Genomic DNA, 23924 nt, shown 5'->3' with positions numbered 1-23924 from the left:
CTCACAGGTATGCCCACCCAAAACTGCAACCTATGCAATATCCACTTTAAGTTCTTACGAAAAATTATTGCATCCCAGATACACTACATACATTTGGGCTGAGGGATGACACCAGGTGTGTGCGCTGTATGTATGCACATGCAGACTTTTTACATATGGCCTGGGCTTACTCAATGATTCATCTGTTCTGGACTGAGGTCACGAATGCTCTGGAGACCATGGTCTCGGACAACATTCCCAATACTCCACAATTATGTCTGCCAGGTCTTGTGGCACAACGAAGGAATCCACCTCGGGGGAGGAGAGGGGGGTTATTAGCTGGGGTCAGATATCATGGGTAGTGAAAAGTGTGTATCCTACAATGGTTGGACGCACACTGTGTTTGTTTAAATACCCCTCACACACCAAAATGGCCCTCGGTGTCATGCTTCATCATAGGGGTCATCCCGCCCCGCAGCGCGACGGGTCGTGCTACGACCTGCGACTACACGGGAGCACTGATGATGTAGTGCTATGTGTGATGCAAGAGGGAGGGTCTGGGGTGAATGTAGGTGGGTGAATTTTAAAAAGAACCTGGCCTCTTAGACATACAAACTTTAATAGGTCAAGGGAGGCTGGGGCTAGTAAAAGGGTGGCGCGGAGATGTCCTGCGTAATGTGCAGATACTGATAATGAGTCAACATGTTTCGATGCGACAAGGCATTTTCGTCAGGACAAAATAAAGATCCCTCCTATATTTACTATGTTTACTCTAAATAGAGACTAGTAATGTTGTGATTCTTAAGAATGAAAATGCAGTCAATAAAGCATTTATATACAAAACCTAATGGTATGCCTTAATCAGTGTCTGAAAAAAAGGAAAAAAGAAATATGATAGCTGAGTCTCCCCAGTAAGCGAAACACGTAGTACCTGCAAAAATAAGCAGTTCGCCACAGTGTGACTTTTAGTGTTGTTTAACCATAATCCTTTAACGTAAAAGAGGTGCTGTGACCTGTTAGGGAAAAAGAAGACAATACAAGACCAACACACAAAAAACTGAAAACACACACTCTATCGTAATATTCTCAAGTGGTGAGCACATTGGAAAAATAGGAGAGAATGGCGTATAGTCTGATACATACTTATATATATGAGAAAGCAATGCCTCATGAACCTCAAGAACGGGTGGATAGGACGAGGTCACTTGGTACTGGTGGGAGAAAGAAAGAGAGAGAGTCCTTTACCTTCCGGTTTGCTGGAAGTGAAAGAAGTGTCTGGTCCCGGAGACGGCTGTGCCGTACTTCTGTGCCATTTGAAAGTCCCTAGCTCAATGTGGCTCCATCCCGCGGTTCCGCTGTGCTGCGGGAGACTGCTGAGGGCACTCTATATATGCGGGCAGTAATTGGTGAAAACCGGGAAGCGGTTTCACCTTGATCCTGTTAGACAATCAACCGGGGGTGTGATGCAGTGATACTTCCGATTTTGAGCTAACGCTAACACTAGAGGCTAACCTGTGTTTGTTGCGGTCTGCCGGAAGTGCGTCTGCGAAAACTACCTGCTTGGTAGAGAAAGTGGTAGCGGTATTAACGACACCATCCGGTTCCCAAATGAAGCGGCCATTGTACATGATGGAAAAATGCTGCCCACAGTAATTAGTGTCACCTGTGGCGCTGTTAAGTGTGTGCTCTACGTGGTTGAGAGAGGGATCGCAAACCCATAACTACACCATCTACATGTAGTGCATTGGGTGATTAAGTTCACAGGACCCCGGTTTCACCAATTACTGCCTGCATAAATAGAGTGCCCTCAGCAGTCTCCCGCAGCACAGCGGAACCGCGGGATGGAGCCACATTGAGGTAGGGACTTTCAAAGGGCACGTAAGTACGGCACAGTCGTCTCCGGGACCAGACACTTCTTTCACTTCCAGCAAACCGGAAGGTAAAGGACTCTCTCTCTCTCTTTCTCCCGCCAGTACCAAGTGACCTCGCCCTATCCTCCCGTTCTTGAGGTTCATGAGGCATTGTTTTCTCATATATATAAGTATGTATCAGACTATACGCCATTCTCTCCTATTTTTCCAATGTGCTCACCACTTGAGAATATTACGATAGAGTGTGTGTTTTCAGTTTTTTGTGTGTTGGTCTTGTATTGTCTTCTTTTTCCCTAACAGGTCACAGCACCTCTTTTGCAATAAAGGATTATGATTAAAAAACACTAAAAGTCACACTGTGGCAAACTGCTTATTTTTGCAGGTACTACGTGTTTCGCTTACTGGGGACACTCAGCTATAATATTTATTTTTTCCTTTTTTTCAGACAGTGATTAAGGCATACCATTAGGTATTGTATATAAATGCTTTATTGACTGCATTTTCATTCTTAAGAATCACAACATTACTAGTCTCTATTTAGAGTAAATATAGTATATATACGAGGGATCTTTATTTTTTCCTGATGAAGATGCCTTGTCGCATTGAAACATGTTGACTCATTAGGAGTATCCGCACATTACGCAGCACCTTTTTAATAGCACCAGCCTCCCTTGACCTATTAAAGTTTGTATGTCTAAGAGGCCAGGTCCTTTTTAAAATTCACCCACCTACATTCACCCCAGACCCTCCCTCTTGCATCACAAATAGCACTACATCATCAGTGCTCCTGCGTAGTCGCAGGTCGTAGCACGCCCCGTCCCGCAGCGGGGCGGGAAGACCCCTATGATGAAGCATGACACCAAGGGTCATTTTGGTGTGAGGGGTATTTAAACAAACACAGTGTGCATCCAACCATTGTAGGATACACACTTTTCACTACCCATGATATCTGACCCCAGCTAATAACCCCCCTCCCCCCCCAGGTGGATTCCTTTGTTTTGTAACTGATTCTATGTGGAGGATGTATCCACCTCCAATGCCCGTGTAGGGCGCTACCTCTTCACTCCCCAATCTTGTTATTTGTAGGTCTTGTGAAACCACTGAAACTCCCAATCGAAGGTTCATAGCGATGGCCTAAGTTCTTGCTAAACGAAGAGTTGCTATGAAATGGGGGAGTAAACAGGCCCTTAAACTGCAACAGTGTGTGGAAGATATGGTGTATTGTAAAGCACAGTTAGAGGTGTATGCAGAAGAACTACTTGTAACTTCACGCCCTAAAGATATATGGCATCCATTTGTCGTCTATTTACTGTCCATAACCAACACTCAGGAAAGTGCTGATGACCTTTAATTTATACACTGGACTTTGAGTGGCAGAGATGAACTCTATCCAAATTGTAGTAACTAGAACTGATATGTCAACTTGCAGAGATGTGTCATGTTCACTCTGATGTAATGTGCATGATGATATCACACTACTGTAACGATGTGACATCTGGAAAAATCAATTTAAAAAAGTGGGGTCCACTTTACAACAAATGTCTAATGATGTGATATATCTGTAATGTTTACTCGATCATGTGTGTCAGAGGTACTATAAATAGAATGGTAGTGTCATATAGAATAATTGCAGTCCAGCAAATTGGGATTTAAACTGATGAACTAACCCACATAGATGTCCCCACACTGGTCAAAAGGCTCTGCTCTTCTTAAATAAGACATGTTTTTTGAAAATCGAGAACAGGTTTCAGTCTCTTTGGCTCCAAAGCAATTAATGTATTTTTTAGTTCCCGCCTGTGCTATCGTTTGCAAGACATTTTGTTAACTTAAAGAGGGCTTAGAGCCCCCCATTACTTACCACTGGTTGGCTTCATTGTCACTTTCATTTCCTTGCATCTCATTGGCCAGTAGTGCCTATTTCACTTCCTCTTCATGTGTTTGTCCCTTCCCTGGATCATGGACCAAGTATTGCTTCCTTTTGGCGGCGGTGCTCTTCTACTGTTCACTTGCTTTTGGAGGTACTTTTTAAAATTTTAGTTGCAGCTCTCCATAAGAGTGCATGTGTTTACAGGCCATCACTCCGCCATCGCTGTCCCTCTGTATTGCTTGCACCTGCCCCGTCTTTTCACCCCCTCCCTCATTCTGTCATTGCTTGCTGCTGTCCTTCCCACTACCACCCATCCCACATTTAGTTGTTGCTTGCCCCATCCCTCCCACGCCTTGCCGCACTCGTTGTTGCTTGCCCTGTCCCTTCTATCCCTCATTCATTCCGTTGTTGCTTTCCCCGTCCTCCACCCGTTCCTACATTCAGTTGTTTTGTTTGCTTCATCCCAATGACCTGCTTGCCCCGTTGTTGCTTGCCCTGTACCTACCTCCCATCTTTCATTGTTTGCCCATCCCTGCCCCCTCCACTGTTGTTTCTTGCCCCTTCCACCGGTCCTCCAGCCACAAAAAAACACTCAGACATGACCAGCATAGCTGTGTCATAGCGTTTTTTCCATTCCCCCCTTCCACCACCTTCATTGCTTGCCCCATACCCCAATCCGCGGTCCCCTCTCCCTTCAATTCTTACTCCGTCCTGTGGCCCCCTACCGCTATAGATGTGTTCCTCTTACCCCCACAATAGGAGAATAAAAAGTGCCATAATGAGACCGCATCATAGTACTATTTCCCTAACTTTTAGACGTGCTGCTGCGACATGGCTAAAAGCCAATAGCTCGTGCACAGACGAAACCTGTTGACATTGCCAATGCTTGTTTATAATTAAACCATTTTGCTGTTCCAGATGCCAATTCTCAGCCTATCGATTGTCTAGCACTAGATACAATTGGAGATAGACTTCCTGTATTAACCCGTACATCACTGTTAAGTTGTTTTCAGTACTCCTATGCACTGCTCTCATTTCCCTTGGCCTGTGGTCACCCCGATATCCAACCTTCAGCCACAGAGCTGTCCCTTTGAATGGCAGCAGTTACCACGCAGCAGGCAGTCCAGAAGATGGCATCTCCCACACAGGACAATCTCTTCTGATCAAGACAATATTTATTAGAAAATAAAATGCAAAAAAAGGAAAACAGTAAACCCCCATTAGGACCTCAAAAACAGCGCAAGTCCCTTTATAAGTGCATCGGCTTCCTCACAAGAAGCATAAAAAACAACCATTTGGCAAGCCAATTGCTCTGACCGTGGCATGACCTGTGATGTTTATTTTTTTACTTTTATTGTAAGTATATACTCAAAAAATCAAAACAAATACAAAATATACAATATGCTGCAGCTCAAACTTGATGGTCATATGCATGCAAAGAAAAAGTTAAATGAAATAAATAAATAACCGACGCAAATATTTTAATGCTCAATGCATGATTTACCAGGCATGCACATTTAATTGGAACAGTTATAGGGGCCCTTTTTAGTTTAACGCATGTGAGATAAAAATATAGGGGCATATCAACAACAACCGGCGATAATTATCTCTAAGCGCACTTAGCGCTAGGATAATTATCGCCGGCTAGCGTGAATTTTTATTGCTGAGATAGCGTGCTATTAGCAACGCTTATCTCAATAGCGATAAAAATACTCACGCTAACAGGCTAATGTGAGATTATCGCTGGAAACCCAGCGATAATCTCACGTTACCTTGTTGATAGGGACAGGCAAACTTAGCCATGATATCCACCTTACATAGGATATCATGGCTAAGTCAGAAAAATACCAGACGTAAAAAAGCAGCGTTAACCGCGGTTAGCGCTGCTTTTTTTGTCTCTAACAGGGTTAGCGACATTCTTGATAATAGGAGAAATGTCGCTTAGCGACATTTCTTCTATTACTTTACTCTGGAACGCCCCCTTTGCATCTCATTAGAGATGCAAGGGGAAGCGTAGAGTAAAAGGGTGCTAACATGCAAATTTGCGTGTTAGCACCCTGTTGTTGATAGGGCGCTAGTTTTATCTCTGCTTTTTTGGCTTTTAAAGCCAAATAAGCAGAGATAAAGCCCTTGTTGATATGCCCCATAATCTTTATTGGAATAAAGAAATGGTACTATTGGCTTTGAATTGCTGCAGCATGACGACGTACTTTTAATACACAAGGGTGCCTAAAATAAAGAAAAAAGCATTGTCAAAGCAAAGCATTGGCCATCGTGACCCGGCAATGAAATGTCATCACTCACAGTGCAAGATAGTGAGTTCCTGAAGTGGGCTCACCCACAGCCCACTGTAGGCCGTGTGGAGGAAAGATATTCGAACAGACCAATGGGATCAAGAGAGTTTAACCAAACATGTATACGTTTATATATGGATGTAGGTATTGTTTTAATTTTTTTTGGCTTGAAGCAAATTGCGCACCCCCCACATGTGAGTACCTATCAAAGTTACATGAACAATCGAGAGTGCTGTAACAATATACCGGCAAGAGGTTGCTTATGCATTAACGCTTGCGGCTGCCCGCCGGTCCTTGTTGTATGTTTTTCAGAGTTGATCAAAGAAGTGCTCTCAGGGCTATCCCGTCCGTTTGTGGCCTCATAACTATAGGTGAGTTGTTGTGCCGAAAAATGCACTAATGGCATGCAATGGATATTGCTAAATAGCTAACAACACGCCGTTAGTATAAGCTCACAACGCCGCTGAACTCGGGGGCAAAAAACAAGCCACGCGGTAAAAAACAAACCACGCGCTAGAATTCTGCTGCATGCTCAGAGCAGATTACCACTGATGCGGTGAGCGCTTTGCAACTGGTCAATGCCCACGATTTTAACGGCACAAATGATGTACCCACAATAGTTTTTACACCACTACATGTGCACACTTGTTTTTTAAATCACTACATGTGCACACTCGTTCTGATGGTGTGTTCCTAATGAATATGCCGTGATGAGCACCGAGGCGTAATTGTTTTAATCCAACATTCCACAACTGGCTACATTAGAGGTAGTAGAGGTAGTAGAGGAAATACTATGATCTACTGAATGGGTAGCCCCAACACCAATCTCATTCATTATGGAATGTGCACATGTTGCACTAACTGAAAACTACTTTCAATTTGAGGAACTGATTTACCATCAAACCCAAGGACTTCCATGGGGAGTACATTCACCCCTAGTCCGCTGTGCCTCTATATGCCGGACTTTGAGGCAAAACATATCTTGCCGGCCACCAACACGTACAAGGACCATGTCGTCCTTTGGCGACGCTACATTGACGACGTCTTGGTCTTCTGGAAAGGAGACCTTAATACAATACCCTTGTTCGTTGCCTTGGTCAGCAGTTTGAACCCCTTCCTACGCTTTACTGCCAACACCTTAGAACAGGAAATACCCTTTCTGGATCTCTTAATAAGTCGTACCATCACAGGGTTGGAAACAAGGACTCATAAAGAAACAACTGATAGTCACAGCCCGCTACTTTTCAGTAGGCTCCATCCCAAAGCACTACGCGACAACCTACCATACGGGCAATATTTAAGACTCAGACGTAACTTCAGTAAGCTGGAAGACTTTAAAACACAGGCTTCTGAGCTTACTACCAACAGTGACAAGATGTTGAAGCTTTTTCCTGCTCCATTAGAAACTGTGCCATGGCTGAAATGTTGTGGCAAAAAGTTGCATTGGATATCTCTGGTTCATTTTGTTGTTTACCGCAGGATGCCCGGTTTGCTTTGGTGATTATTGGTTACCATCCAAATGGCCAGATGTTAAGTTTGTCACTCATGCGCCTTCGCAAATTGTTATTGAATTTTTCAGGGAAGTTTTTCACCGTGATGGGAGTCCTGAAGTTTTGATAACTGACAATGGTGTGCAATTAAAGTCACGTGAAATGGAGGATTTCCTGAAGATGTGTGGCATTAAACATATTACCACTGCACTTTATGAACCACAAAGTAATGGGTAGGTTGAGATGTTCAACCAAGTCCCAAAAGATGGTGTGGAATGAGCCAGGAAATCTGGAAGAGAGTGGAAAGGTGTGTTGAGGGAGAGGCTCTGGATGTATCACATTACCCCTCATTCTGTCACAGAATTGAATCCTTTCTGCCTTTTGAGAGGGAGAAAGAATGTATCCAAATTGTGTCCGTGGTGGATTAGGAAACATATTACTGATATTGTAAGTAATGATGTGCTGTGTACCTCTTTGAGGGTGAAACAGAAACAGGAGAAAATGAAAGAGAGTTATGATGCCAGTTAGAAGATGAGAGTACCCACTTTTGTGGTGGGTGACTTGGTAAGAATACTCAAACCTGGTTTCAGAACAAAAGGAACTCCTAAATATGTCCTGCCCTTAAAGTGGTGAAAGTCAACATGAACAGTATTGTGATCCAGGATGGGAAAGTATGGGAGGTGAAACAAGTTGTCAAGTGCCATACTGGAGTGAATGAAGGATGCTGTAAGAACAATAATGAAGAGGCGAACCAGTACTTTATCAGAACTAATGGACGGAATGATATTGTTGGTAATGAAATTCACAGAAGTAGTCTGTATTATGAAAATTCTAGGGGCTCTGATGATAGACCTGTTGAGATTGGATCTGTAGCTTACAGAGTTAAAGTAGGTGGGAGAATTGCAAATCCCCCTGTGAAACTGAGAGATTTTATTTATGTGTTGTGTTTGCTGTGTTAAGGTGAAGGATGTGTTCTAGTTTATTATGTCTTTTGTCTTTAATTACTTTGGCTTGCAATTTATTTGTGTTTAAATGCCATCTGTTATCTGTTGCTATGGTGTGTGGGCATTGTACATTCCAGGTAGAGAGTCTCTGGAGGGATTGCCTAGAATGGTTGGCATGTACTGTGCTGAAACTTAATAAACTTATTTTTGTATATTCTGCGCATTTTGGAACTCTTCTCTATAAGTATAAATCTAATTTCACAATGCTATAATGTGATATAGCCTTATAGCCCACCGTAGCAGGCTATACGGCTATTAAAGGCCTGCTCCCAAGTTAAAGGCCCGAGTAGAAGGCGAGTGACTTTTACAAGGGAGCGGGACTTTAATAACCGGTATAGCCCTGCTACGAAGGGCTATGAGGCTATTAGAACATTCTGCGACTAGAGGGCAGAATGTTCTAACAAATAAAACAAAGGCTTCTCGAAGCTTGAGGGGATTTAAATCCCCTCGAGCTCTGAGAGGCCTTTGTAAAACATTGGAATGTTGCTCTGCGGACCTTTGCCGGCCCCTGGAAGCAGGGAACACTCCATTGTCTTCAATGGAGCTCCCAACATTCCAATGTTCTAATAAAGCTTAATGCTAGACATCATGATGAATGAATGAAAAGCAACTTGTACCTCAGTCACAGTGTGGTGTATGATTGTGTCGCTATTCCTGAATGAAAAGCCAGGTTTTCAACCTTTTTTTGGAGCACTGAGATAGTGCCCACTGTCCGAAACTCCAAGGGGAGCTTATTGCATGCTACTGGTCCTAGATAGGAGAACGACCGCCCCCCAGCTCTAGAGCAGTGGATTCTGGGGATCTTAGCAAGATGGCTGTTAGCAGACCGCAAATTTCTTGAAAGGGTTTAGAAGCTGAGCTTTGTTCTGAGGTAACCCGTACCTGTCTGGTAAAGTTCTCCATGAACCAACACTAATGCCTTAAACATGATTTTTTTTCTTATTGTGTTTATTCCTGGCTCATAATATACCAACTCGTAGGATTGACATCCCTGCCCTTTCTGAGGCCCTCTTGACGTCCTGCCCTCCGGTCTCCAATGAGTATATTGAGTTTGTTGCATCTGTGGAGGATTATGTTTCAAAGGAATTTGTTGCTATTTGGCCCAGAGCAAAAGAGGTTCCCCCTGAAATATTATTTTTAGCACTAGAGAGGGTGGAGTTGTGATCCTGTATCATCAACAGTTAAAGACAGAGACTCTATGAGCAGAAAGCATCGAGGGGGCAGATGTGTTGGGGTCTAAGATCTGCTCCCAGACCACCTGTGTAATCGTTCTGATAGTATACCACCCCCCTCGAACGCCACCCAAATTTGTTGAGCTCTTCACCGATTTTGTCAACGATATCCGCTCGCGGTATCAATGTATCCTGGTGATGGGAGACTTCAACTTCCACTGGGATCAGCTACCCAAAGACTGCGAGGCCAAACAGTTGAATGAGGCACTGATCTCCCTGGAACTCAAACAACTAGCGAATGACCCTACTCATGAGAAGAGCCACATACTTGATTTGGTCTGGACATCCCATCCTTTCACTAGCCCAATAGACATCAGTCCCTGCGCCTGGTCCGATCATCATTTAATCAGAGGCCTGTTTCCACCCACAAAACAAGCAGCCCGCCCCCCTCCGGAGTGGAAAGTGCTGCGGGGATGGAATAAAATTAGAGCTGACGACCTGGTTAACACTCTACATAAATCAGCCCACCCAAGTCCAACACAGGGAAACCTTGACCTAGAAAGCGCCGCCCTTTCCACAAAGCTGAAGAACGCCATTGACATAGTGGCCCCCACACGCAGGGAAAGAGTAAAGGACAAAGGCAAAGGGGCCCCCTGGTTCAACGAAGCTCTAAGAAACAAGAAACAAACCTTACGCCAGTGCGAGAGAGCCTGGCGTAAAGCTTATGACCCAGGTGCTCGGCTAGAATATAAAGCAATGTTCGCAGTTTATAAGAAAGCGATTTTTACAAGGAAAGCAGAATTCTATGAAGCTAGGATCCTGACGACTGACAACACACAAAAAGAAACCTTTCAGATTCTAAAAGAGTTGAGATTGGCTCAGGAACAGAAGCCCCCCTTCTGCCCTAAAGATTGTAACAAATTCCAGTCCTTCTTCTCAAGGAAAGTGTAGGACATATTGACGGAGATTCACCTTACTCCTACTGTCCATTGTCCCCTAACATCAGAACCCCTGGGCCCCGCATATGATAAACCACTCACTGTCTTCCCCATGTTCACTCTTGATTCCCTGTCTCCCTTATTGGGTCGGGTTAAGTCAGGGTCACCTGCGGACCCCTGCCCACCGAGAATTTTCTATTTAGCATTACCAGGGATAGAAAGCGAGGTCCTCACGCTATTAAATCAATCTCTTGAATCTGACCACGTTCCCACTGATTTTAAGGAAGCACAATGAAAAACCCGGGGGCAGACGTGAAGAGCCTAAAAAATGTTAGGCCAATCTCCCAACTTCCATTCCTGGCGAAAGTGCTGGAACAGCACATGCTCAAATCCCTGTCACACCACATAGAAGCAAACCACCTCCTTCAAACCAATCAGGCAGGCTTTAGGGCCCACCACAGTACGGAAATGGTAATGCTGGCAGTGCTGGATGAACTCAGGCTCAGGGCCGATAAGAAAAAGCCATGTGCCCTGGTTTTGCTAGACCTATCTGCGGCATTTGATACGGTCAACCATGACCAACTTTTGTCACGGATCTCGGAGTTAGGCATCCAGGGTTCGGCCCTTAAATGGCTCATGTCCTTCCTCACTGACCGATTACAGAGAGTACAGATGGCTGACCATGTGTCTGATACCGGCAAACTCTTGTGCGGGGTACCACAGGATTCGGTGCTGTCCCCCCTCCTATTCAACGCCTACCTCCAACCCCTGATAGCCACACTGAATCTCATGGAGTGTCAGATCTATAACTACGCTGACGACACCCAAATCATCATCCAGATAGATAACTCCCCAGCTGCCCACACAAAAACACAAAACGTTTTAAAATACACAGTCAACTGGATGACAGCAAATTCCCTCAAAATCAATCCTGATAAGACCGAGGTATTGACCATCAGCACAGACTCCAACTGCTGGAGCGACCTATTTTGGCCACAAGAGCTGGGCGCAAATCTCAAACCGGCCCACGCCGTAAAAAGCCTGGGCATCAAAATTGATGCCAAGCTCTCTATGACCCAGCAGGTATCGGCCGTAGTAGAAACATGTGTTGGCCTGCTAAGACAGTTACGGAAACTTGCCCCCCTTCTCACATTTGCAACACTCAGAACGGCAGTATCGGCCATGATAGTATCACAACTAGACTATGGGAACTCCCTGTACATCAGCCTCCCAGAAAAATTGCTTGCCAGACTACAGGTCATCATGAATGATGCTGCCAGACTAATCTTTAGACTGCCTAGGAGGGCCCACGCCATCCCCCTCTTACGCCAGCTACACTGGCTCCCGGTCAGGCAGAGAACCAAGTTTAAGGGCGTTTGCATTGCGCACAAAGCCATTTATGGCCAACTCCAACTTACATTAAAGACCGTCTACCAAACTACACTACTAGCAGGTTTCCCCGGTCCTCAGAGGCCAGCCTGCTGGCCTGTCCCGGCTTTAGCATGACCTCTAAAGGAGGCAGAGCCTTCTCAACCTCAATTCCTCTACTATGGCACAAGCTGCCGGAGAATCTGCGTAAGGAACACGCCTTCCTCCCATTTAGGAAGAAGTTAAAAACACTCCTCTTTGTGGAAGCCTGGGGCACAACCTAATCAATTACATCCCCTTCACGCGCTAGGGTAGGGCTCTCTCTCACAGCGCTTAGAGACCTGACGGTGATTATGCACTTTACAAATGACAATTACAATTACAGGTGCCTAGTGAATTGGAACTAGAAGGTGAATTCATTTTTAAAGATGGTAAGTGTGTGCCTCCGGAGTCTGTGCAAGATGAAATTCTGAAACTTGTGCACAAGGGTCATCCAGGCATGTCCTCAATGAAAAGATTGGTGAGCTCTAGTGTTTTGTGGCCTAGAATGGATAAAATGGTAGATAGGGTAGTGAGGGAATTGTGTGAATGTATCAACAGTGACAAGATGTTGAAGCCTTTTCCTGCTCCATTAGAAACTGTGCCATGGCTGAAATGTTGTAGCAAAAAGTGGCATTGGATATCTCTGATCCATTTTGTTGTTTACCGCAGGATGCCCGGTTTGTTTTGGTGGTTATTGATTACCACTCCAAATGGCCAGATGTTAAGTTTGTCACTCATGCGCCTTCGCAAATTGTTATTGAATTTTTCAGGGAAGTTTTTCCCCGTGATGGGAGTCCTGAAGTTTTGATAACTGACAATGGTGTGCAATTAAAGTCACGTGAAATGGAGGATTTCCTGAAGATGTGTGGCATTAAACATATTACCACTGCACTTTATGAACCACAAAGTAATGGGTAGGTTGAGATGTTCAACCAAGTCCCAAAAGATGGTGTGGAATGGGCCAGGAAATCTGGAAGAGAGTGGAAAGGTGTGTTGAGGGAGAGGCTCTGGATGTATCACATTACCCCTCATTCTGTCACAGAATTGAATCCTTTCTGCCTTTTGAGAGGGAGAAAGAATGTATCCAAATTGTGTCCGTGGTGGATTAGGAAACATATTACTGATATTGTAAGTAATGATGTGCTGTGTACCTCTTTGAGGGTGAAACAGAAACAGGAGAAAATGAAAGAGAGTTATGATGCCAGATAGAAGATGAGAGTACCCACTTTTGTGGTGGGTGACTTGGTAAGAATACTCAAACCTGGTTTCAGAACAAAAGGAACTCCTAAATATGTCCTGCCCTTAAAGTGGTGAAAGTCAACATGAACAGTATTGTGATCCAGGATGGGAAAGTATGGGAGGTGAAACAAGTTGTCAAGTGCCATACTGGAGTGAATGAAGGATGCTGTAAGAACAATAATGAAGAGGCGAACCAGTACTTTATCAGAACTAATGGACGGAATGATATTGTTGGTAATGAAATTCACAGAAGTAGTCTGTATTATGAAAATTCTAGGGGCTCTGATGATAGACCTGTTGAGATTGGATCTGTAGCTTACAGAGTTAAAGTAGGTGGGAGAATTGCAAATCCCCCTGTGAAACTGAGAGATTTTATTTATGTGTTGTGTTTGCTGTGTTAAGGTGAAGGATGTGTTCTAGTTTATTATGTCTTTTGTCTTTAATTACTTTGGCTTGCAATTTATTTGTGTTTAAATGCCATCTGTTATCTGTTGCTATGGTGTGTGGGCATTGTACAGTCCAGGTAGAGAGTCTCTGGAGGGATTGCCTAGAATGGTTGGCATGTACTGTGCTGAAACTTAATAAACTTATTTTTGTATATTCTGCGCATTTTGGAACTCTTCTCTATAAGTATAAATCTAATTTCACAATGCTATAATGTGATATAGCCTTATAGCCCACCGTAGCAGGCTATACGGCTATTAAAGGCCTGCTCCCAAGTTAAAGGCCCGAGTAGAAGGCGAGTGACTTTTACAAGGGAGCGGGACTTTAATAGCCGGTATAGCCCTGCTACGAAGGGCTATGAGGCTATTAGAACATTCTGCGACTAGAGGGCAGAATGTTCTAACAAATAAAACAAAGGCTTCTCGAAGCTTGAGGGGATTTAAATCCCCTCGAGCTCTGAGAGGCCTTTGGAAAACATTGGAATGTTGCTCTGCGGACCTTTGCCGGCCCGTGGAAGCAGGGAGCACTCCATTGTCTTCAATGGAGCTCCCAACATTCCAATGTTCTACTAAAGCTTAATGCTAGACATCATGATGAATGAATGAAAAGCAACTTGTACCGCAGTCACAGTGTGGTGTATGATCGTGTCACTATTCCTGAATGAAAAGCCAGGTTTTCAACCTTTTTTTGGAGCACTGAGATAGTGCCCACTGTCCGAAACTCCAAGGGGAGCTTATTGCATGCTACTGGTCCTAGATAGGAGAACGACCGCCCCCCAGCTCTAGAGCAGTGGATTCTGGGGATCTTAGCAAGATGGCTGTTAGCAGACCGCAAATTTCTTGAAAGGGTTTAGAAGCTGAGCTTTGTTCTGAGGTAACCCATACCTGTCTGGTAAAGTTCTCCATGAACCAACACTAATGCCTTAAACATGATTTTTTTTCTTATTGTGTTTATTCCTGGCTCATAATATACCAACTCGAAGGATTGACATCCCTGCCCTTTCTGAGGCCCTCTTGACGTCCTGCCCTCCGGTCTCCAATGATCTAGAAGTTGCGGTAGCTGTTTTTTCTTCGTGGATTAGCCTAGGAGTCGGTGCGGTGTCGAAATCCCTCTCTACTAGTCGTCCGAGAATAATTCCATCTAAACCATGGTATTCAGGCCCTCTTAGAGACCTAAAACTGGCCTGTAAAACATTGGAACGACGTTGGCGTCGGGACTATTGTCCCTTGGCCAAAATTGCCCTGCATAAAACCCAGAGGAATTACTGTGCAGCTATTGGGGTAGATAAAAGCAGCTTCTATGCTGAGCGAATTGCTAAAGCCAGCAACAATAGCAAAGAGATCTTTTCTATTGTAAGAAGCTTTCTGTCTCCTGTTACTGAACCAACGACCCTCCCAGTCTGAACCTGAATGGTGTGAGGAATTGTCCTCCTTTTTCATTGAAAAAATTCAGACTATTCAAGACAGTCTTGGATCGGACCCCCTTCCATTGAGTGACTCTCTCTTTTCGCTGTCCTCAGTCTCTACTGCTTCCACCCCTCTATTCACAAAGTTCGTGCCCGTAGCCGGTCCTGATACCTTGGCCATCCTCAAATCCCTCAAATCGGGGTCTCCATCTGACCCCGTTCCTGCGAGGGTGTCCGCCGGTGTCGCTGAGGTGGTCCTTTTCGAGGCCAATAGGATTGTAAACCTATCCCTACAGACTGCTGTCGTTCCCAGGAGCTGGAAACAGGCCAAACTCCTACCACTCCTGAAAAAACTTTCCTTAGACCCAACTTAGGTGCCGATTCGGATCCTGGAAAAATTTCCCCCGTCCGAATTGAATCTGGACTTTTTACCGTCCGAATCGTACAAGAAGCGTACAAACTGCCAAGTACGATTCGCATGGGAAAAACTCCATACGAATCACATCCGGAAAAGTCCCCCACACGTCCTCGGGTCGGAAATTATGTCTGACACATCCCCGGACGATTTACCGTACGAATCGGAAAAATGAAGTCCGACCGCGCAAGTACGATCACTCCCGTCCTTTCGATTTCACAACTGTATGGAAAAAACACCGTACGGACCGAACTCCCATAGCAAGCATGGAGACACGTGCCCGCATACGCGCCGAACACCCCACCACAGACCCCACATGTACGTGCAAAATGCCCCCCAGCCGCGGATGTACGCACCGAACCGCCACCAGTGTATGCATGGAGCGTACCCCCACCCATGTATGCATGGAGCGTACCAACACCCCACCCGTGTATGTACGGACTGTACCCACACCCGTGTATGTACGGACCGTACCCCCACCCCACCCGTGTATGTACGGACCGTACCCCCACCCGTGTATGTACGGACCGTACCCCCACCCCACCAGTGTATGTACGGACCGTACCCCCACCCGTGTATGTACGGACCGTACCCCCACCCCACCCGTGTATGTACGGACCGTACCCCCACCCGTGTATGTACGGACCGTACCCCCACCCCACCCGTGTATGTACAGACCGTACCCCCACCCGTGTATGCATGGAGTGTACCAACTCCCCACCCGTGTATGTACAGACCGTACCCCCACCCGTGTATGTACGGACCGTACCCCCACCCCACCAGTGTACGTAAGGACCGTACCCCCACCCGTGTATGAATGGAGCGTACCAACACCCCACCAGTGTATGTACGGACCGTACCCCCACCTGTGTATGAATGGAGCATACCCCCACCCCACCAGTGTATGTACGGACCGTACCCCCACCCGTGTATGTACGGACCGTACCCCCACCCGTGTATGAATGGAGCGTACCAACCCCCACCCATGTATGAATGGAGCGTACCCCCACCCCACCAGTGTATGTACGGACCGTACCCCCACCCGTGTATGCATGGAGCTTACCAACTCCCCACCCGTGTATGTACGGACCCTACACCCAGCCCCCCTTGTATGTACCGTGCGAAACACCACCACCTATGGACGGTGCGGACCAACACCCTGCCCGTGTTCGTACGCACCCTACCCCAGGCCCACACACCAGCACCCTCACCCAACAAAGGGCATGTACGAGTCGTACTAAGCCATAGCAAAGGACAACACCGTACGGACCAAACTCCCATAGCAAGCATGGAGACACGTGCCCGCATACGCGCCGAACACCCCACCACAGACCCCACATGTACGTGCAAAATGCCCCCCAGCCGCGGATGTACGTGCCGAACCGCCACCAGTGTATGCATGGAGTGTACCCCCACCCATGTATGCATGGAGCGTACCAACACCCCACCCGTGTATGTACGGACCGTACCCACACCCGTGTATGTACGGACCATACCCCCACCCCACCCGTGTATGTACGGACCGTACCCCCACCCGTGTATGTACGGACCGTACCCCCACCCCACCAGTGTATGTACGGACCGTACCCCCACCCGTGTATGTACGGACCGTACCCCCACCCCACCCGTGTATGTACGGACCGTACCCCCACCCGTGTATGTACGGACCGTACCCCCACCCCACCCGTGTATGTACAAACCGTACCCCCACCCGTGTATGCATGGAGCGTACCAACTCCCCACCCGTGTATGTACAGACCGTACCCCCACCCGTGTATGTACGGACCGTACCCCCACCCCACCAGTGTATGTACAGACCGTACCCCCACCCGTGTATGAATGGAGCGTACCAACACCCTACCAGTGTATGTATGGACCGTACCCCCACCCGTGTATGAATGGAGCATACCCCCACCCCACCAGTGTATGTACGGACCGTACCCCCACCCGTGTATGTACGGACCGTACCCCCACCCGTGTATGAATGGAGCGTACCAACACCCCACCCGTGTATGAATGGAGCGTACCCCCACCCCACCAGTGTATGTACGGACCGTACCCCCACCCGTGTATGCATGGAGCTTACCAACTCCCCACCCGTGTATGTACGGACCCTACACCCAGCCTCCCTTGTATGTACCGTACGAAACACCACCACCTATGGACGGTGCGGACCAACACCCTGCCCGTGTTCGTACGCACCCTACCCCAGGCCCACACACCAGCACCCTCACCCAACACCGGGCATGTACGAGTCGTACTAAGCCATAGCAAAGGACAGCACTGTACAACAACATGGCCCATGTACGCACCGTACAGAGGCTAAAAACACTCCTACTGAACCAGAACTAACCAAAAAAACACAAGGACAGTCAATCCGAGGCACACAACACCACAAAACATATCCAACAAGGCCAAATTCCTTCTAATAACTGACCTGCAACTGACAAACAGAGAAACAGAGGCCCAAACCACTACCACTCCTTATAACACACCCACCCAAAGTTCAAACACAGCCACCCCCACAAATGGACCAATAAAAAGGCCCAACACACACGAACCATGATCCTTTGCAACAGATCCACTGCTGCCAGACCCCAGAGACAACGCACTGCACCATACTTCAACCATTAATACACCTTACACTTGCACTCCTTCACACAACCACCATCACAAACACACCCTCATCACATTCACACACACACACACCTGCACACCCACAACCATCCACACCCACACCCATCCACACCCCCACCCCACAACCATCCACACCCACACCCCACACCATGCCCACCAACAAGAATCCAAAGTTCACAAAGGACGAGCTGGAATCCCTTGTCGACGAAATCATCAGAGTCGAGCCACAGCTCTTTGGAACATTGGTCAGACGGACCAGCATATCAGAAAAAACTGCCATGTGGGAGAGGATAGTCAATTCCGTGAATGCTGTTGGGGCCACCAGAAGGACCAGGCATGAGTGCCAAGCCAGGTGGTACGATCTGCGGAGGACGGTCCGCCGCAAAATGACGGACGACCACAACCAGGCCAACATCACTGGAGGAGGGCCGCCCCGCAGACCGGTACACTACCATCCCTGGGAGGAGAAGGTGATGGCCACGCTGCCGCCATTGGTAGTAGACAGACTAGAAGGAGTCCGAGAGCCTGGTGAGTACACAAACAACTCACCTCACATGGGGGGAACGCCATATACAACCCAAATACCAATCATGCACGCAACCCCCCCAAATCCAGCACCGGACACAACCACACTCCAAAAACACACACATGCCACTAGCGCCTCCATGCCCCATGCCCCAAGCAAGGCCATGCCAAGTCACAGGCCACACAAAACACCAACACAAGACAGGATGTCCCTGATGCCGGGAGGGTGGGCCTCAAAACTAACATAGAGCAACTCTGAAGCTTACAATAATGCCCTCAGCCCATATGGCTTAGGGCACAGCCATACCAACAGTGTGTCCCCACACAGTACTGTTTTGCCAGCTAATGGTGGCCGCGTTGCAGGACGACATGGGTATGAAGGCACAATTTGCACATAACAGCAGCCAATGAAGACGCAGCACACTGAAAGAGTGTCAGCACACACCGCCACAGCAGCAGCGCAGACTCAGACACTACGCCCAATGGGTGCCGGCAGAGAAGAAACAAACCCACATGAACAAGCCAATGGCCTTTGCAAGACCTGCAAACTGTGTGTGCCCAGGAAGCTGGGCTGAGGTGACAGAGGGTGACACACAGAGGGAGGGAGAGGGGCAGAGAGAGGGACAGAGACAGAGGTGGACACAGGGAGACAGACAGAGGGAGGCTCACAGAGGGAGGGAGAAAGGGAGACAGAGGGAGACGGACAGAGGGAGGAGGCTGATAGAGGGAGGGAGAAAGGGAGACGGACAGTGGGAGGAGGCTGACAGAGGGAGGGAGAAAGGGAGATAGAGGGAGACGGACAGTGGGAGGAGGCTGACAGAGGGAGGGAGAAAGGGAGATAGAGGGAGACGGACAGTGGGAGGAGGCTGACAGAGGGAGGGAGAAAGGGAGATAGAGGGAGACGGACAGTGGGAGGAGGCTGACAGAGGGAGGGAGAAAGGGAGACGGACAGAGGGAGGAGGCTGACAGAGGGAGGGAGAAAGGGAGACAGAGGGAGACAAAATCACCCTTGGGTGGTGTGGCCATGTCCGCTCGTCAGCAGGTGGACTGTGTGCATGTAGACAAGGTTTGGCAGTGCCTTAACCCCCCCTTCAACCTTTGATAAACACTAGGCCATGTGTCAATCTGTGCACGAGTACCTCCGTGCTGCAGGCACAAACAGAACCTTACACCCAGTATACCTACCCACCATGTTCGTCACAAATTGTCAAGTTACCTACCTGCATTCTCAAATAGCATGGAATAAACAACATTTGGCCACGTACAGTGCAACACGTAAGGCGGCATGGCTTGCTACGCCCGCTCACTACACTGCTGACTGTGTTCACAAAAGATGCATCAACTAAGACTGTGTCACACATAGGTAAAGTGTCGAAAGCTGTGGCCAAGGGACATACCCATGCACAAGTGCACTGTGTGAGGAATGCTAGCCAAATCCAACCACCCAGAGGAAGTGTGCCAAATCAAAAATGAATGAAACATGGATATCGCATGTAACACAATTAACACTGTCTCTCTCACACACAGGTCAACGTCATCGATCTCCCCCCAACACTGGGGGGAAGACTCACAGGACCAGGCTCTGCGTGAAGAGGACCACACCAGCAGCGACGACTCTCACCACTCCGTGGATGACCCAGACCAACCTGGTCCCTCTGGTGTCCAACCACCTGCAGCACCTGCGTCAGGTACAACTGTGCCAACCACCACCCCCATTCCTGCCACATCCCAGGAGACACCCAGGAGCCCTGCCCGCACACAACAACGCAGCCAGTCTGTCCAGGAGGGACAAGGTTCTCCGGGCACCCAGGAGGAGGCAGGCGACACCGCAAATGCCATCCCTCAGGGGTCCCGGAGACCCGATGTGCCCACAACGGCAGGCCAGGCGCAAGTGGGCAGGGGTGGTGGGAGTGGAGGACGGCGGAGGCGCGAACCTGACCAGTTGGCTCAGGACCCGGCTATGGCACTCGTCAGAACCATCCTGGACGCATACCGGCGTGACTCCAGAGGCATCGCCCAGGTAGTGGGGACCCTCAATGAGATGAAGGCCCTGCAGGTTGAGCATCATGCCAGGATGGAGGCAAGACTTGCAGAGCTCTTGGCGGTGCACAGGGACGTGAGCCAATCCCTCCATCAGATCGCCCAAAGCCTGGCAAACCCTCCCTGTGCCACCAGGCGTAGAGCAGCACTAAACACAGGGAGGGAGGAGGAGGAGGATACATCTGATGGAGCGCCCCTTGCATCGTCAAGGCAGGCGTCTGAGGGTCCCCGCAGGAAGGTGGGTCGTCCACGAAAAAGACCGTGAGAGTCAGCGGAACATCACCATCTCCCAGGTCACCTGGCCTGGCACCTGACCCTCTGGCCCAACAGCAGCACAGCAGCAAAGGACATTCTCTGCCACATGGCCTTGCTGGTCACTGTCTGACCAATGTTGACAAAGATTGTGACACAGACTCTAATGACTGTCAATGGCACGGACACCAACTCCCCCTGTGAACTTTGGATTCTACACTCCCGGCAAGCACCTCTTGTCACCCCCCCAAACACGTACCCCAGCACTAATAAAATTCTTCACAATCACAAGATGGTGCCGTCATTTTGCATTATTCCACTACATGTCTGTGTTGTAAAGTCAAACCATGCCTGATTACTGAATTAACTCCAAACATCCATACCCTGGGGTCTGAGTCTGGCACAGGACACACATGGGTCACAACGTACCATCCAATACAGACATGGAGCACCATACTCACCCGTGATGGGCCCAACCAGCTGAGGGGGTGCCCGCACAACTGTGCCCACAGACCTATTTAGAAGAGCAACAGTCATGCGCAGAGGTCAGGGATCATGTGGAGTGTCCTGGGGTGGGAGTCCCAGGTATGTGTAGACACGTGGCAGAACCATGTCCAGCATGCTTGAGTCAGGTGGATGTGGAGAATGGTGGGCCAGCCAAGGTTGGATGCATGGAGATGGCACAATTGGGTGTTGGATCACAGTGCCACAAGGTTGTGTTGTGGGTGTGGGCTGCATCCTGAGTGTGTGCGTGGATTGAGAAGGTCATCCTGCAGCTGGCAGTGATCCACTCCCCCCATCTCTGTTGGACGTTGATGTGGCCTGGTCGCCGGATGTAGTAGCAGAGCTGTGCAGATGCACCCTGGATGTGGACAAGTATCATGGGATTTCTAACGCACATGTCCGTAGAGTGCAGGGTAGGAGTAGACACGGATGTCATAGTTGACCTGGGGGATGGTCTCCCTCTTGCCTTGAGGTGGATGGAACTGGGGATCTTGTGCATAATGCAGAGTGTGCTGCCGCATGAGGCACAGATGCTACTGATCAGCATAGCACATGTCAGCAAGCAATCCATGATGAACACCAGCTCGTTTGCGTGGACACTGGGTGCCCTTGCAGCAGGGCCTGCAGCAGCATGCGCCATGTCAAGGAAACAATGCCACAAGTAGCACACAAAGACAAGGATCTCAGGAAGGAACCATGCAAAAGGTTTATGTCAAGGAAGGAATGTCTGGTTCAACATGGCACACACACACACAATGGATTCACATGCGGCAAATTGGCCGTCGTGGAGACTGACATGCCACAAAACCTACACAGCCATGGACATCATGCACAATACAGAATCTAATCCCTGATAAACAGCTTGCATCTTGCTACTCTACACATAGACTCATATGCACCATCTCTGAGAACAATGCCAGACATGCCGCATGCACAGTGGCAACAGACCACCATTGACAGAGATGAGGCACCTTGGAGGCAGAGGGACACCTTTATTACTCATGTGTGTCGGAATGCTAATGCAACTCTGTCAACACATACACCGGTCATGTGGATGAACACGTGGAACCAACACTGGCACCCCCCTTACCACCACAGATGCTGGAAATCCATGGCACAGGCACTCAAGTGACGGATTACAGCTAAACACCCCCTGCTGCTCACGGAGAGCCTGCTATACACCATTGAGCCCCTAATGGGGAATTCACACACCATGTCAACCCGGTGCAACCCGTATGTTTCCGAGGCCAGTGTTACACACATTGATGGCTCCATCACAATCCCATTACAGATGACTGTCACCAAGTCTGACCATCAATTCAGGTGAATTCTGCTCCAGGTCATGTGCCCCATGGTGAATCTACATGTATGTGAAGTATCCAAACATGAACAGGAGCAGTGCACACACATTCAAAACAAATACCACTCCCAAAAAGCCGTGCTGCATCCCTTACCCGAAGGAGATTTTCGAACTTGTCCGTGCATGTCACGCTGATTCAGCACATGTTGCTGTGTTCATGAGGAATAGCAGGAGCACAACAATGCCACCAGCAGACAGCATGCGCAAGTACCTGTGGATGGGAGACACACCAGAAGTCAGCCAAAAGAAGCACATCCACATGCATGTGCATGTACTCGACACGTATTAGGTTGTCAACATGCGAGGTGACAATGATGACTCTGGAACAACATTATTCTATTGCACCATCACTCGAGTGACACATCCAAACACCTCAGACTCACTTGGAAGACATGCAGATGGACACACACATTGCAACACATGCCACACACAGCCAAATGCATGCACACTCAGACACTGGAACTCACCACTAAGCAAAGAAGTCACGTATGAGCCGACTCCGCATGTCCTCTACCGCCTCCTCCTCCTCCACATCACTTGCCTCGTGCCCAAGCCCTTCATCCTCCACGGGTGGATGGTCCTGCTTATCTGGATCCAGGATGAGTGGCACAGCTTTCTCCACTGCGATGTTGTGCAGCATGCAGCACACGAGGAATATCTTGCAGACCTTCACCGGTGCATATGGGAGTGCGCCACCGGTCTTGTGCAGGCAACGGAATCGGCTCTTCAGGAGGCCAAACGTCCTCTCTATCACTCGCCTGGTCCGCCCATGGGCGTTGTTGTAGCGGTGATCGGCAGCCGTGCGGGGGTTGCGGAGAGGCGTGATCAGCCATGGCATGTTGGGATAGCCAGCGTCCCCTACATGGAAACATCATGGACAAGAGTGGGTCAGGAGAAGCAGTAAGACAGGAAGATGACGTTAAATACAGGACTGCCAGAGTATACCCACCAACAATACATGCCCGTTCGTTGCGCAGCTGCAGCATCATTTCAGGCACCCTGCTACACCTCATGATGTACGCATCGTGTGCTGATCCTGGGAAACGAGCACAGACATGTGAAATCACCATGTTGGCAA

Source organism: Triturus cristatus, chromosome 10, assembly GCF_964204655.1.
Source record: "Triturus cristatus chromosome 10, aTriCri1.1, whole genome shotgun sequence".
Classification (NCBI taxonomy): Eukaryota; Metazoa; Chordata; class Amphibia; order Caudata; family Salamandridae; genus Triturus; species Triturus cristatus.
The sequence above is the reverse complement of the archived record's forward strand: the minus strand, read 5'-3'. Positions refer to the sequence as shown.